General features: G+C 40.8%; 1 long non-coding RNA gene across 1 annotated transcript; it reads right to left on the reverse strand.

Annotated features, from left to right (window-relative positions):
- Window positions 1–7,802: 7,802 nt before the first annotated feature.
- On the reverse strand, window positions 7,803–12,659 carry LOC139045643 (uncharacterized). Its single transcript, XR_011504398.1, has 3 exons — window positions 12,519–12,659; window positions 10,379–10,413; window positions 7,803–9,311 (listed from the first exon to the last, which is right to left on the reverse strand). It is a non-coding gene; the product is annotated as an uncharacterized lncRNA (long non-coding RNA).
- Window positions 12,660–13,227: the final 568 nt, after the last annotated feature.

The raw sequence follows: 13,227 nt of genomic DNA on the forward strand, positions 1-13,227 counted from the left end.
CTGACACCAGCATACCACTGACCCACCTCCATCTAATCATTATTGTCACTATTTGAGGGAAAACCTTGGAAGGTCCCTAATGAACAGCATATATCGTACCTGAGAAGGGCAACACAATCACCCAATAGAATCCATAAAAAATTTATGGTAGATTAACCTGTTAGGTTGACTGATGAACCACTTTGTAATGTCCTAGAAGAAAAGGCAAATAAAGAAGGAGCCTCGGTACCCTTATAAAGAATCTGGAGGTAATAACACCAAAACCCAATAAGGTACATAAAGCAGTGACTAGAACATAATAATCCCTAGATAAATGACAGTCACTTTTACATTCTGGGGGTAGTGGACAAAAAAATTAACATTTAAAGCACATTTAATATTTGTCAGATACTATGCCAACACTTCTGAAGGCTGATGTGGTAGCAAGAAAAAGGGCAAATGGAATACAAGAGTTGCAAGCTTAAGAACTAGTCTTCACCCCATGCATTGGCTGTGAGTTAGACAAACAAAACAGTGATAATATGTAAGTAGCATGCAATGATTAGAGAAAAAGACACAGAATGACCAATGGACTGTTGGAACACAAGAGTAAGCCACAGGGGTCTGGTAGAGGGAATAAGTACAGACATACAAAGGGGAAATAGTTGTATCTTGACTTGCATCTTGAAGACTAAGAAGAAGCTCTTTGGGCATAACGAGTGGGCATTTGGGTTGTAAAAAAAAAAAAAAAATGCTTGCACAAAGGCTCTGGACAGCCTAGAAGGCATATAAAAGGATCCCTTGATGGAGTCTTGGCTGTGTGACGGATGGGTGTTGTAAATAAGGTCTGAGAGAAACTTGCCAAGGAGTTGCAACAGTACCCTGTTGGCTATACAGGGTTTAACGAGAGGAGTGAAATTTTGAAATATATGCTTTAAAAGACAATCTTGGTTACCCTGAAAGCAGGGTACCAAATGCTTGTATTAAACTTGTTTGGTAGGTGGGCTAGGGAAAGACCTAGTTGGGAGACTATTTTGATTGTCTGGGTAATATATGGGAAAGATCGGAATTATACCCTTACTACCACTCAAAGAGGCAGAGAAAGAGTGGAAAAATAGAGAATAAAATGAATATGATTTGGTGACTGATGCGTGTGAGTGGGCAGAGAGAGACAAATAGGAAATGAGTCAGAGGTTTCTAAGTTAGGTAATGTGGTAGATGGTGATGACATTAACTGAAACGAGGAAAGCAGTAGAAGTAAGACATTTTCAGATACACATTATGAAAAAGCCCAGTATGAAACCTCTAAACTCAACGAGTGCAATCCCTGTATTGTTTCTGTTTCATCTCCCACCTTGCTTTGCAATCTAGTAATTTCTTTGCTCCAGGTCAAGAGGGGCAGATAGAAAGACGCATATGAAAGACCTGGGGGAAAAATGCACAAGAATATATGCAAATGAGAATCTTCATTACTATTTATTCAATAAAAATGTACTATGTCATGATCCTAGGACCCCAGAAGCCAGTGCTAAAGTGCCCCCAGTCTAGCTTTCTCCTTCTGACCAGTAGCTAGGACACGGAAAATAGAGGGGCCAAATTACAGGGTAGTCGTCCTTCCTCTTTATCCAGAAAAGTGTTCAAAAAATATTTATGGGGACTGGAATTGAGGAAAGGAAATCAGAATCTGCTCTGTGTGGCAGAGACACACTGGCCAGTGTGGCCACCGAGAGGCAGGCAGGAAGGCTGAGAAAGACCTTAAAACAAGGGGACCCTATATTGGATCAAAACATAAAATGGAGTTGTCAGGAGCACAGGGCTAGGCTGGGACATGGCTCAAGGGACATGGCCAAGGACAAGGCAGAAAAGTAAAGAAGAAATAGGAACTTTAGTGGAATACTTAGAGGATAAATCCACTAATAAAAGTCAGGCTAAGGTTGATCATAAACTCCCAGAAGTAGTGGGCAGAGAGCTGAGGTCAGAGGTGGTCTTCTGAAGGATTACTCTCCCCTAAGTAGCTGTCACTGCTCATGCCTCTCTTTTCAGCAGAGTGCCATGGGAATCCCTGAGAAGCTCAACTCAGTCAGAATGAGCAACAATCATCAGAGGGGGCCTCTTTCCAGTGGGCCAGAGGCTTTCCATCTAGTTCAGGAGTTTCACTGAGTACAACACGTCACCTTTGCGAAGGGTGGACTCCCTGGGTTGCACAAGTCGTATTACTGAGTTAATTTCCCAGCATTGAGCCAGGAGTCCTGGCACTGGGGTTTTTGATCAAGACTCTGATGTCAATCAAAGTAATGGCACAAGCAGGAGTTACAGATCTAGCAAATTATTTCTACTGCAGGGGGTACAGGTAGCAACCTGAGAAAATTTAAAGCAAAAGTCTTTTCCAATTTCTGGAGGAGATTAGGATGACTATTATTAACATTCTACCCCTCAATCAAATATATCACATTTTTAAGGACTGAGAAAATATAATCAAATACAAATCAATCTCGAGAATTAACCAACTAAATCCAGGCTCTGTAAGGACCAGCAGGCCAACCCTGACCCTGAACAAGACATTTCCCCTCCCTGGGTGTCAGGCGCAATTGTCTGGAAAATGAAGACATTGTGTCACAGCATCCCTGAATGTCCTTCTAGTTGGTTTAAGGAATATAAATAAAGCCAGCAGGATTTCAAATGAAAGCAATTATATTTTGCTTCTTCATTCTACCTGTGTGTGCTGAACACATGGGCCTGTGTTGGAAGAGATGTTAAATCTCACAAACAAATTAAGAAAAAAGAGCCAACATTTTTGTGGTGGGGTAAAGAATGGTATTTAAAAAGATAAGCCCTCATCCAGCCTTGGCCCACGTGCAGTTCCTGGAAAGACAGCTCCCACAGCACATATGCTGGCTCCAACAATGAAAGTTCTACACCAGAACGCCATGAAGACAACACAATTTCTCATTCACCCAACGTCTTCTCAGAAAAAGGAGGACACAAGAGGCAATGACCGGAACAAGGTGACTTGTTGATTTCTTTGTCAGGTACCATGTAACTCTCATAGCTCTTGGTCGGGGTGGGTACCCTGGAGTTCTGAAATGGCAGCCTGTGACCACCAGGCCCTCCCTCACTGTCTTCCCTCACTGTCCTGGAGAGTGAACCTCACCTTGTGACCTGTAATGCTGCAGACACAGGAAACAAGCGTGAAAGAAAGAAAAATTTAGAACACTCCTTCTTTCTGCTTCTCAGTAACCAATATAGCTATGTGAAAGAAGAAAATAAATTAGCAAAATTGACTTTTAATAAAAAGCGTATGTACTTTTTAAGTATGATAAAAGTACTGAGTTCTTTATCAAAGTACTATCCAATATGGTAACCCCTGAGGCCATGTGGCTATTTAAATTTCAATCAATTAAAATGAAATAAAATGGGAATTTCAGTTCCTTAGTTACACTACCACATTTTTGTTGCATAGTCGCCACATGTGGCCAGAACTGGTCTAAAAATCTGAGTAGATCAAAGACACAATAACCCAGGTAACAACAATGAGTCTGCCTCCCATGTCACTAGGACAAAGTTTTAATTTTTCCTACTCGATGGCTAATCCTCTGCCACCTCTGTTTTCTTTAGCTTTGGTACTTTACCTCACAGCTTACACTCAGCTGTTAAGTAATCAAAATGACAGCATTAAAACATCACAGTAGCACTTCCTCGGCGCTGGGGACGTGTCCAGACTCCCCCTCGTCTTGAAGATAACCCAGTTCCCAGTTCGCGCCCAGGCAGCTCAACAGCTCAGCGCCTTGGCAGCTCCTGGAGCTCCGTCCTCACTCCAGTCTTTTTCTGCGAGCAAATCAAGTCATCTGCTCCGCCTCCGACTCCCACTGTTTAATTACCTCCCTCAGGTTCTCGCTGAATGAGTGACTCAGCAAAATGACTTTTGGAATGAGCTTTCACAGTTAGCAATTCAGCCCACATGCAAACTGGCACTGGGACTGATTTTTAAAGTAAAGACACCAAGACTTTTATATCAAATTAGTGTTTTTATTCAGAAGAATCACCCTGGCAGGTAACATACTTCTTCCAATTATACAGCCACTGTGCAAATCACAGCTAGAACGTTTCTTAGGGGGTTGGCTGGGGCACACATAAGTCTAAAATGGAAATTTCTTTGAGGATGGATGTGGCTAACTTCCTGCCCTCACATCTTTAGGATGTCTCCTTGAAAACTAAGAGGTCACAAGACTTTTGATTTTACAAAGCAAGGTCACACGTTTTCTGACTCTTGGAGCTATAAGCACATGCCTCCAAAATGAACAGTCTCTCACGAGGTACACAGGAGACAATCACAGGTGTATGTGTTTGCCTCTCACAGAGACGAGATGTTTTAATTATTCTTTCTTCTATTTGTTATATAGATATGTGAGCGTTTCTATCCAGACTTCATAGTCACTTCTATGCTGCTTACATACATGTAAGTCTAACAATACTTAACGTAGTAATAAATTGTTTCTCTACTATATTGTTACAGAGGAATCTTCTGTTGGCAGGATTATATTTGCTACAGACTGACTGTGTCCCCCAAAATTCATGTGTTGAAGTCTAATCTATAATATATTGGTATTTGGAGATGAGGCCTTTGGGAGGTGTTTAGGTCCCGAGGGTGGAGCCCTCATGAATGGGATTAGTGCCTTATGAGAAAAGACATAAGAGAGATGATCTCTCTCTCCCACCGTGTGAGGATACAATGAGAAGACAGCTGTCTGCAAACCAGGACAAGTGCTCTCAACAGACATCGGACTTGCCAGTGCCTTGATCTTGGACTTCTCAGCCTCCAGAACTTCTTTGAGAAATAAACCTCTGCTGCGTAAGCTACCCGGTCTGTGGAATTTTGTTACGGAAGCCTAAGCTGACTGAGAGAGTATTATTTCCCCAATACATATGACACCTGTATTTAAGTGTTTTAAATTTGTATGTCCACAAGAAAACTTGATTATCAGAACTCCTTCAAAAGTCACCTGGAATTTGAGTAGTAAATAAGTATTCGAGCAGGATTATAGAGTTTGGAATCAAAAACAAGGTAGATTTTTTGGTTTGCTTTTTTAAAAAAATATGACTCACAAGTACATCTTTGAAAGGGATGGAAACTTAGGTTCATTTGTTAAAAAATAAATGAATGAACAGCCCCTTTACTTGATAGTCATACCATGTGTGCGTAGGGAAGGAATACATTTCCTCTACCTTTCCAGGTCCTTCTGGCTGGTCTAAGAATTAAATTAACGTGAGACAGATTAACATGAGAAAATAAAGTCTAATAACATGTATATGTGGGAGGAACCCAGGAAAACTGAGTAACTAGCAAAAATGGCCAAAGCTACCACCTTAAATACAATTTTCAGCTAAATATAAAAGAGAATATTGAGGGTAGTGGTTTGAGACTTCAAAGGGGAGAAAGCAAATCATATGGAGACAGAAAAGCAAATGTTTGGTAAGCAAATGTTTGCCATGCCTAGCAAAGACAATGGGACATGGAGAGGACTTTGATCAAATGGGACTTGCTGGATTCCTCCCCATCTACCACACCTAGTTCATATTATAATATAGTTATCTACGGTGATAGCTCCTTCCTGAAACAGGCCTTCTATCTTTAATTCTTTTAGGCAGTTAGGATCACAGTTTCTTCCTGAGTCTTTTTTTTTTTTTTTGAGGAAGACTAGCCCTGAGCTAACATCTGCCACCAATCCTCCTCTTTTATGGTGAGGAAGACTGGCCCTGAGCTAACATCCGTGCCCATCTTCCTCTACTTTACATGTGGCACGCCTGCGATAGCATGGTTCAACAAGTGGCACATAGGTCTGCACCCAGGATCCTAACCTGCAAACCCCAGGCCACCAAAGCGGAATGTGCTAACTTAACGACTGCCCCACCAGGCCGGCCCCCTCTTCCTGAGTCTTTTGTTCTTAAAAAATAACCAAGTCAAAGAGACATATTGTTGTGTAGCAAATTCTGCTCCCCTACATGTATAATACATAAATATATTCAAAAAACATAAGCAGATTTTTTCCACAAGCAGTAAATTATCTTTCCCTTTTTTTCACACCCATCCTTAAAGTAAATAAGCTACTTCATTAAAGATACCAAATATCCCTGAATAATTTTCAGATACTGCAGCCTCTATCAAAGAGCACTTTTTTAGTTTAACTCTGTTAACTTTTTTGTTTTAACTCTGTCAAGGCCACTGTTAAGATTTCAAAAGAATAGGAAAAGCCAATTTTGTATCATTTTCCCCACATCCTGAGGACCTATCCTTGTCTGTGTACAGAACATAAAATCAGCTACAGTCTCATAATCTAAATGTGACTAATAGCCTCAATGAAAACATAAAGGAGAGAGAAACCCTCAAGAGAAAGATGTCGACAAGACTGAACATGGCCAGCACCGTCTCTCAGGGTGCAGGCACCAAGGATTCATTCAATGCCTCTTGCACAGCCCTCTGAGGTGGGAGAGCACTGCTTAAGTGCAGAGCATTCCCCTGAGCTGCCTGCTACATATTACGGGAAAGGAAAGTTCTCTCAGAGTAAAACACTGCTGTTGGTCCTATTCTGGTCTCCAAGAAGGTACTGAGCCAATGAGTCCATCCAGGCAGTCTTCAGGGAGGAAATGAATGCAGTCAGGCAGAAACAACACCCGAGCCTCACCAGGAGTTTGGAAACCTAGGCTTCTCCACCGACAAGCAGGATGATCTGAGCAAGGCCCAGGCACTCCTTGTACCCCAGCATCTGTGTCTAAAAAATGGGGCTGAGTGATAACCCCCAAGATCCTTCACCTTGACACTACCACAACTCCATAATTATAACTCAGACTTCACCTCTTTAGGACAGTGTTTCCCTGATTTGACGGAGCCTAAGAATCATCTGGGGCATTGGTTTAAAAAAAGCACAGATTGTTGATCTTCACCCTAAAATCTTCAGAGGACAAGCCAGGGAGATTGAATTTTTAACTAGCGACTCAGGTGACATTGCTATAGAACAATGATGAGTAACAAGCCACCCCAAGTCCCCACTGTCCTACCCAGCTTCAATCTAATTTCAGAATGGAGAGGAGAAAACTGTGTCTGCATTCTTATTTTGCAAATACGCCCAGATATAAGCATTTTAGCACCTAAAGTACAGGACCATTTTGCTCATTGTTATTCTCCTATTGAATAAAGTAGTGAATCTCTAAATTTGTCCAGAGGCTTCACTAAATTTATTTCCATTTTGAATGAGAAAAAAAGAATGCAGTTTGCAAGCATTTTAAATTTGTTTGGCTCTAATGAAAAAATAGAAACTTTTGTTTTTCCCTGGAAGAAAGGAATGTGAAGGATGGTGTCAAGGAAAGGAAATGGAACTCAAATCTAGCTGCAAAATAACCTTTGTTACCCATGATCCCAGGAACGCTGTAATAGACAATCAAATGGAGGATAATCAAGGGGATCAAGAGTATGCCCCCTTCCTGACACTAAATGATGTCTCCATTGGTTCTGTCTCCCATTGTGAGGACTTCACAACACAGGCTTATAGATAAAGAAGGGAAGGTAGGAAGAGGCAGGACTGGGAACACCAGTCCAGCTCTAGTTCACTGCTTTGAGAGTATCAATGAGTGGTCCATATCAGGGTGTGCACAGGTCTGGCCAACCTGGGCTCAAACTCAGCCAAAAGCTGCATCCAATGAGGACCTGGATGAAGACTATTGGGTAAGAGGATTCCCCAGACAGTAACAAGAGTAGGCATTAAGATCCTATAGCAGACTTCAAGGACTCTTTCTAACATGTGACATATACGCACACACATACAGTTTATCCATTCTGCATGCCTGAATTGATACATCCACTGTAGCCCTTAGAGTACTAAGTAGACTTTTGAAAACAGAAAAACGAATCTGGCTTGAAAAGAGGGAGATATTGTAGAGGCATCTCAATAAAAGATTTTTAAAAAGGAATGAAATATACAAATTTTGGGATGACATGAGTGATCTTACCTGTTTTGGAACTCCATGCCTGCAAATAATCCCAGATTTTAATTGGCACATGTAATACAAACAATGTCTGATTTTATTACTCCCTCTTTGCTTTCTAATGATTTGAGGAATAGTTGGATCATATCCTCAGGCTGATCAATAAGTAAGTGGCCAAGAGGCAGTTTGAGTGGTAGCAAAAACCTTGAAACTGGCCTACACAAGGACATTGGCTGGAGTTGCAGGAGGTCATCTCAGTAGAGGAATGCAACGTCTGCCTTTCCATGGTCACGTTCTGGAGGATGAAAGCTGGACCCACAGTCACTATACAGTGATGGTAGGAGAGTTGTCCAGGGAGGGGCTGATAGCTGACTCAGATACAGCTGGGACAGCACTTCGTTGATGTGTAGAGTATTCCTGTAGAAACATTTTATCCTTTTGGTTAAATGTAATAAATCTCCTCTTGTTTAAGCGGTAAGTGGTTTGCCTTTGGCAAAGCTTTAAAGAGAAAAAGTCAACACCTGTGATTCACAGAGAAGGAAGAAATTGGTCAAACACATATATAAATACTACTTTCCAAGTGTGGCAGACATGAGAAGAGGGGAGGGCCTCACTCTGTCAATACAGATCCCTCTGCAGGCCCCAGAGTGGAGATAGAATGGCAAAATCCAAGCCAGGTACTGAAGGCATGAACACAGGAACTAGCCCTGGGAGAGGGAGCTGGTAAGAGCTAGACAGCATGTTCAATATCAACCTAGCTTCACTTGGGCGCAAGACCCTGGTCCAGAAAACACACGAAAAAAGGAGTCCAGTCTCATCAACATGACAAACATTGTGTTAAGAATGGAACTGAAGGAACACAGGTGGGTGCCCAGGGAGCACACCCACGGCATAGGGCAGAAATGACCAGCAGGTGGCGCCACACGCATTGCCTTTTTAGTGCCAGCCTTCGTGAAAGTTGGCTGTTGGACTTCGTAGTTGAAAGCATCAGTTCAACTGGGAATAGCTGGGGAAGAACCAACAGCAGACCTTTCAAGCTTCGAGGCTTGTTACTTACAGCAGCTACTGAGAGCAACACTTTGCAGCCTTCCTCCAGTTGTTTCCAAGGCCAGATCTGATTGAATGCTATCAAGTAGTGGTATGGCCAAGGGAGAAAGTACATAAATAGTCGTATAAAAAATGAAGCACTAGGGGCCATCCAGTGGCGCAGTGGTTAAGTTCGCATGTTCCACTTCAGTGGCCCAGGGCTCGCTGCCCCGATCCCATGGCACCACTTGTCAAGCCATGCTGTGGTAGGTGTCCCACATATAAAGTAGAGAAAGATGGGCATGGGTCTTAGCTCAGGGCTAGTCTTCCTAAAAAAAAAAAAAAGAAGCACTTATTTTTCACAAAGAAGACATTGTCCAAATTCACCCCACATCATCATAAGTATCTTTACAAATGAATAAAGATGGTGAGATTCAGGCCATAGGGTTATTAAAAATCTAACGTTCTAAATTATCAGTGACTGAAGATAAGACAATAGGCCAAAAAGGCAGTTTGGTGCCTGAAAGAATTTCTATGCAATGTCAGTATTTGAAAGCTAACAAAGTCACTGGCATACATACAAATATAGTTGTTCTTGTGCCATTATGTTCTCATTACCCCAAATGAGAAATTCTACCAATTGTACCCATGATATTTATAACATAGAAGAGTTGGCCCACAAATGGATGATGTCAAGCCACTTCTTAGTACGTTCAGGAGTATATAGTTCTGTCCCCATAGTTCCAGTCTTTCTATTTCCGCAGTCTCCTGCAACCACTTTGCTTAACATTTCAGGAGCCTTGTATTCCTGTCTTCAACCTGAATGCAAATTCCTTCTTACAGGATCACAGGGAGAGAACCAGCTTCTTGGAGATCATCTCATGATGCAGACATAGATCAGGTGATGCCAAAGTACCACAACTCAGGACTAGACAGTGAGGTTTGTATCATAACACAGACCAAGGAGAAAGTAAAGTTTCATCTTCAAATATCTACTAAAATTATTTGCAAAACACAGCTCTAAAAAACGATATGTATCCAGAATGTATAAACACCTCAAAACTCAATAATAAGAAAATAAAATGCCCATAAAAATTGGGCAAAGAATTTGAACAGACACTTCCTCAAAGAAGATATACAAATGGCAAATAAGTACATGAAAAGATGTTCAACATTAACAGTATTTAGAGGAATGCAAGTCAAAACCACAATGAGATACCACCATATATTTATTAGAATAGCTAAATTTTTTAAAAACATTTAAAGACAATACCAAATGCTGCCAAAGATGAGGAGCCTTAGGAACTCTCATACATTGCTGGTGGGAACACAAAATGGTACATCTCTTCATGCCAAGAAACTTGGCAGTTTCTTATACAGTTAAGCATACACTTACCATATGACCCAGTAATCTCATTCCTAGGTATTTGCCTAAAAATAAAGAAAAGTTATGTTCACACAAAAAACTGTATAATTGTCAAAACCTGAAACAACCAAACGTCCAACAATTCATGAATAGATAAACTGTGGTACATCCATACAATGGATACCACTCAGCAACAAAAAAGAAATGAACTATTGATTACATGGCAACATGGATGAACTTCAAATGCATTGTATGAGTGAAAGAAGCCAGATACAAAAGGTACATTCTATGTGATTCCATTTATATGACCATCTAATAGGAACGAAAAGATCCTGGCTCCCAGGGCTTGGGGATGGCACAAGGGCTTGGCTACAAAGGGACAGTGTGAGGGAACATTTGAGATGATGGAACTGTCCTATATCTTGATTGTGAAGGTGGGCACATAACTATATGCATCTGTCAAACTCAAACAACTGTACACCACAAGGAGTTAATTTTATCATACAGAAAAACAGTGAATAAAAGAAAGCAAGGTTTAAAAATTTTTTTAAATCATTGATAAAAGTCAAAGTCAATATGCATTTGTCAGTTTCAAAACTTAAATTGGGCCACATTTTATCCCGTATCAACAATGCTCTGGTAGAGTGACCAAGGGTTAATTCCTTTCTTTTTTAAGACTCTATTTTAAAGAATCTTTGCCCAAGTTATCAAAACCTCAAGTTAAGAAGTTGGGCCCATCGTCAGGGTATCCCAGAAGAGCCTCAGTGGTCTAAATGCAGAGAGGAATAGCGGAATATCTCCAAGGGGTGTTAGAGATCCCTGCCTCAACCTGCCGGGAACTGACCCTGTCTGCCTTCCACGAATTGAAAACCAAATACATAAAATGCCAGCAGGTGTTGAAGCTTATCAAGAGCTTCTGATCTCTTATTATGAGTAATTGACAAATAAAAAAGTGTGTCCTCTGAAGTAAAGAGAGAAAGAGAATTTCTCCCTGATCTTAAGACTTATTCTCAAAGTAACACAGCAAAAAAAAAAAAAGCGCATAAGATTTGCAAAGACTCAAATATTTGGAGGAAATGAATTCCCATCCAAATGCAACAGAAAGAATTACTACATGATTTTCTAAATTCTGTATTTGTTTAATAAGAAACGTAGAACAAAATAGACATTCAAGGACATATTTCTTGAGGAAAAGAACCTAAAAGCCAAAGTTTCCTCAAATATATCTTTCAAAAACTCGAAGATAGGAGCCAGCCCAGTGGCATAGTGGTTAAGTTTGCATGCTCTGCTTCAGTGGCCTGGGCTTTGTGGGTTCGGATCCCAGGCACAGACCTACACTTGGCTCATCAAGCCATGCTGTGGCGACATCCCACATGCAAAATAGAAGAAGATTGGCACAGATGTTAGCTCAGTCATAATCTTCCTCAAGCAAAAAGAGGAAGATTAGCAACAGGTGTTAGCTCAGGCCCAATTTTACTCACCAAAAAAAAAACCTCAAAGATAATTTTCCATCCAGTTGAAATAACCTCACCCCCAATACTCAACCATCATCACCTGTGAAAATCCTACCCATTCTTCAAGATGCAATTCAAAAGAATGTTATACATTCAATCTGAAATAATTTTGGAATTAGGTTTCCTGGTATAGTTCTAGAAAATTGGCAAAATCCAATTCAATAATCCTTAATCTTATATCTGAAATCAAAAGATTCCTACCTCAGTGCTTCTCCAAGTTTAGCATGCATTAGAATCAGGGAGGAGGCCCTGTGAAAACAGTCTGCTGCACCCTCCCGCCCCCACCAGAATTTCTGATTCAGCAGGTCTGAAGTGGAACCTGAGAACTTGCATTTCTAATAAGCTCTAGATGATGCTGATGCCGCCAGTCTGGGGAACATACTTTGAGAATCACTGCCCTACATATTGCAAGAGTCAAACAAAACAGTGCACGTAAAACTTTTATGAGGTATCAATTGCTATATTAGTGAAAAGAGTCTTGTGTTTATTGTTATATTTACACCAAAGCCTTTAAGAAGGCTTCTCTGTCTCCTGACCTAGATTTCAGCAGTTTTTTCTTTGAAAACTTGTAATACTTTGTACTTCTTTTCTGATGCTGCCAATAGTCTGCCTGGGATTGAAGTCATTTTTACTCTATTTTTACTACCCCAACTTACCTTCATTGTGTTCGGTTGGTCCCCCGCAGTGCACAGCGGAGCGTCTTACACACAATGTGTATTCCGGGCAATAAGCTGATGAACTGAGCTGAACATCCCTCATTAGAAGGAGACTGCTTTCTGGTGGTTGTAATGAAAACACTGTAGGAACGTGTTACAAAGCACAACGATATACAACATACTGAACATGTACAGACTTTTTTTCTTGTCATTATTCCCTAAAAAGCACAGTGTAACGATTTACATAGCATTTACGCTGTATTAGGCATTATAAGCATTCTAGAGCTGATTTAAAGTATATGGGAGGATGTGCCTAGGTTACGTGTATGCAAATATTATGCCATTTTATATAAAGGACTTGAGCATCCACTGATTTGGGCATCCCCGCGGGTCCTAGACCAAATCCCCTGGAGATATTTTCCTGAATTGTATGTCTAAGATGGCATTGAAACCGATACCCTATTGTCTATTTGAACAAATTATAGACATTGAATACAATGTATGCTGTGCTTACATAGGTGGTAGCTGCAAAGTAGTGTATTTATGGGCACACATTTTAAAAGCTGTATATAAGTTCTTGATCAAGAATGAAGATCTTCCAAGTATGACTTTTATTCCATGAGGAAATCTGTTTTCAGCTTCATTGCTTCTTCCAGGAATGGAATCTGCTGCCAGTATCAGAACACTGACGTGGCTTCTATAATAAGAG

Source organism: Equus asinus, chromosome 7 (genome assembly GCF_041296235.1).
Source record: "Equus asinus isolate D_3611 breed Donkey chromosome 7, EquAss-T2T_v2, whole genome shotgun sequence".
Classification (NCBI taxonomy): domain Eukaryota; kingdom Metazoa; phylum Chordata; class Mammalia; order Perissodactyla; family Equidae; genus Equus; species Equus asinus.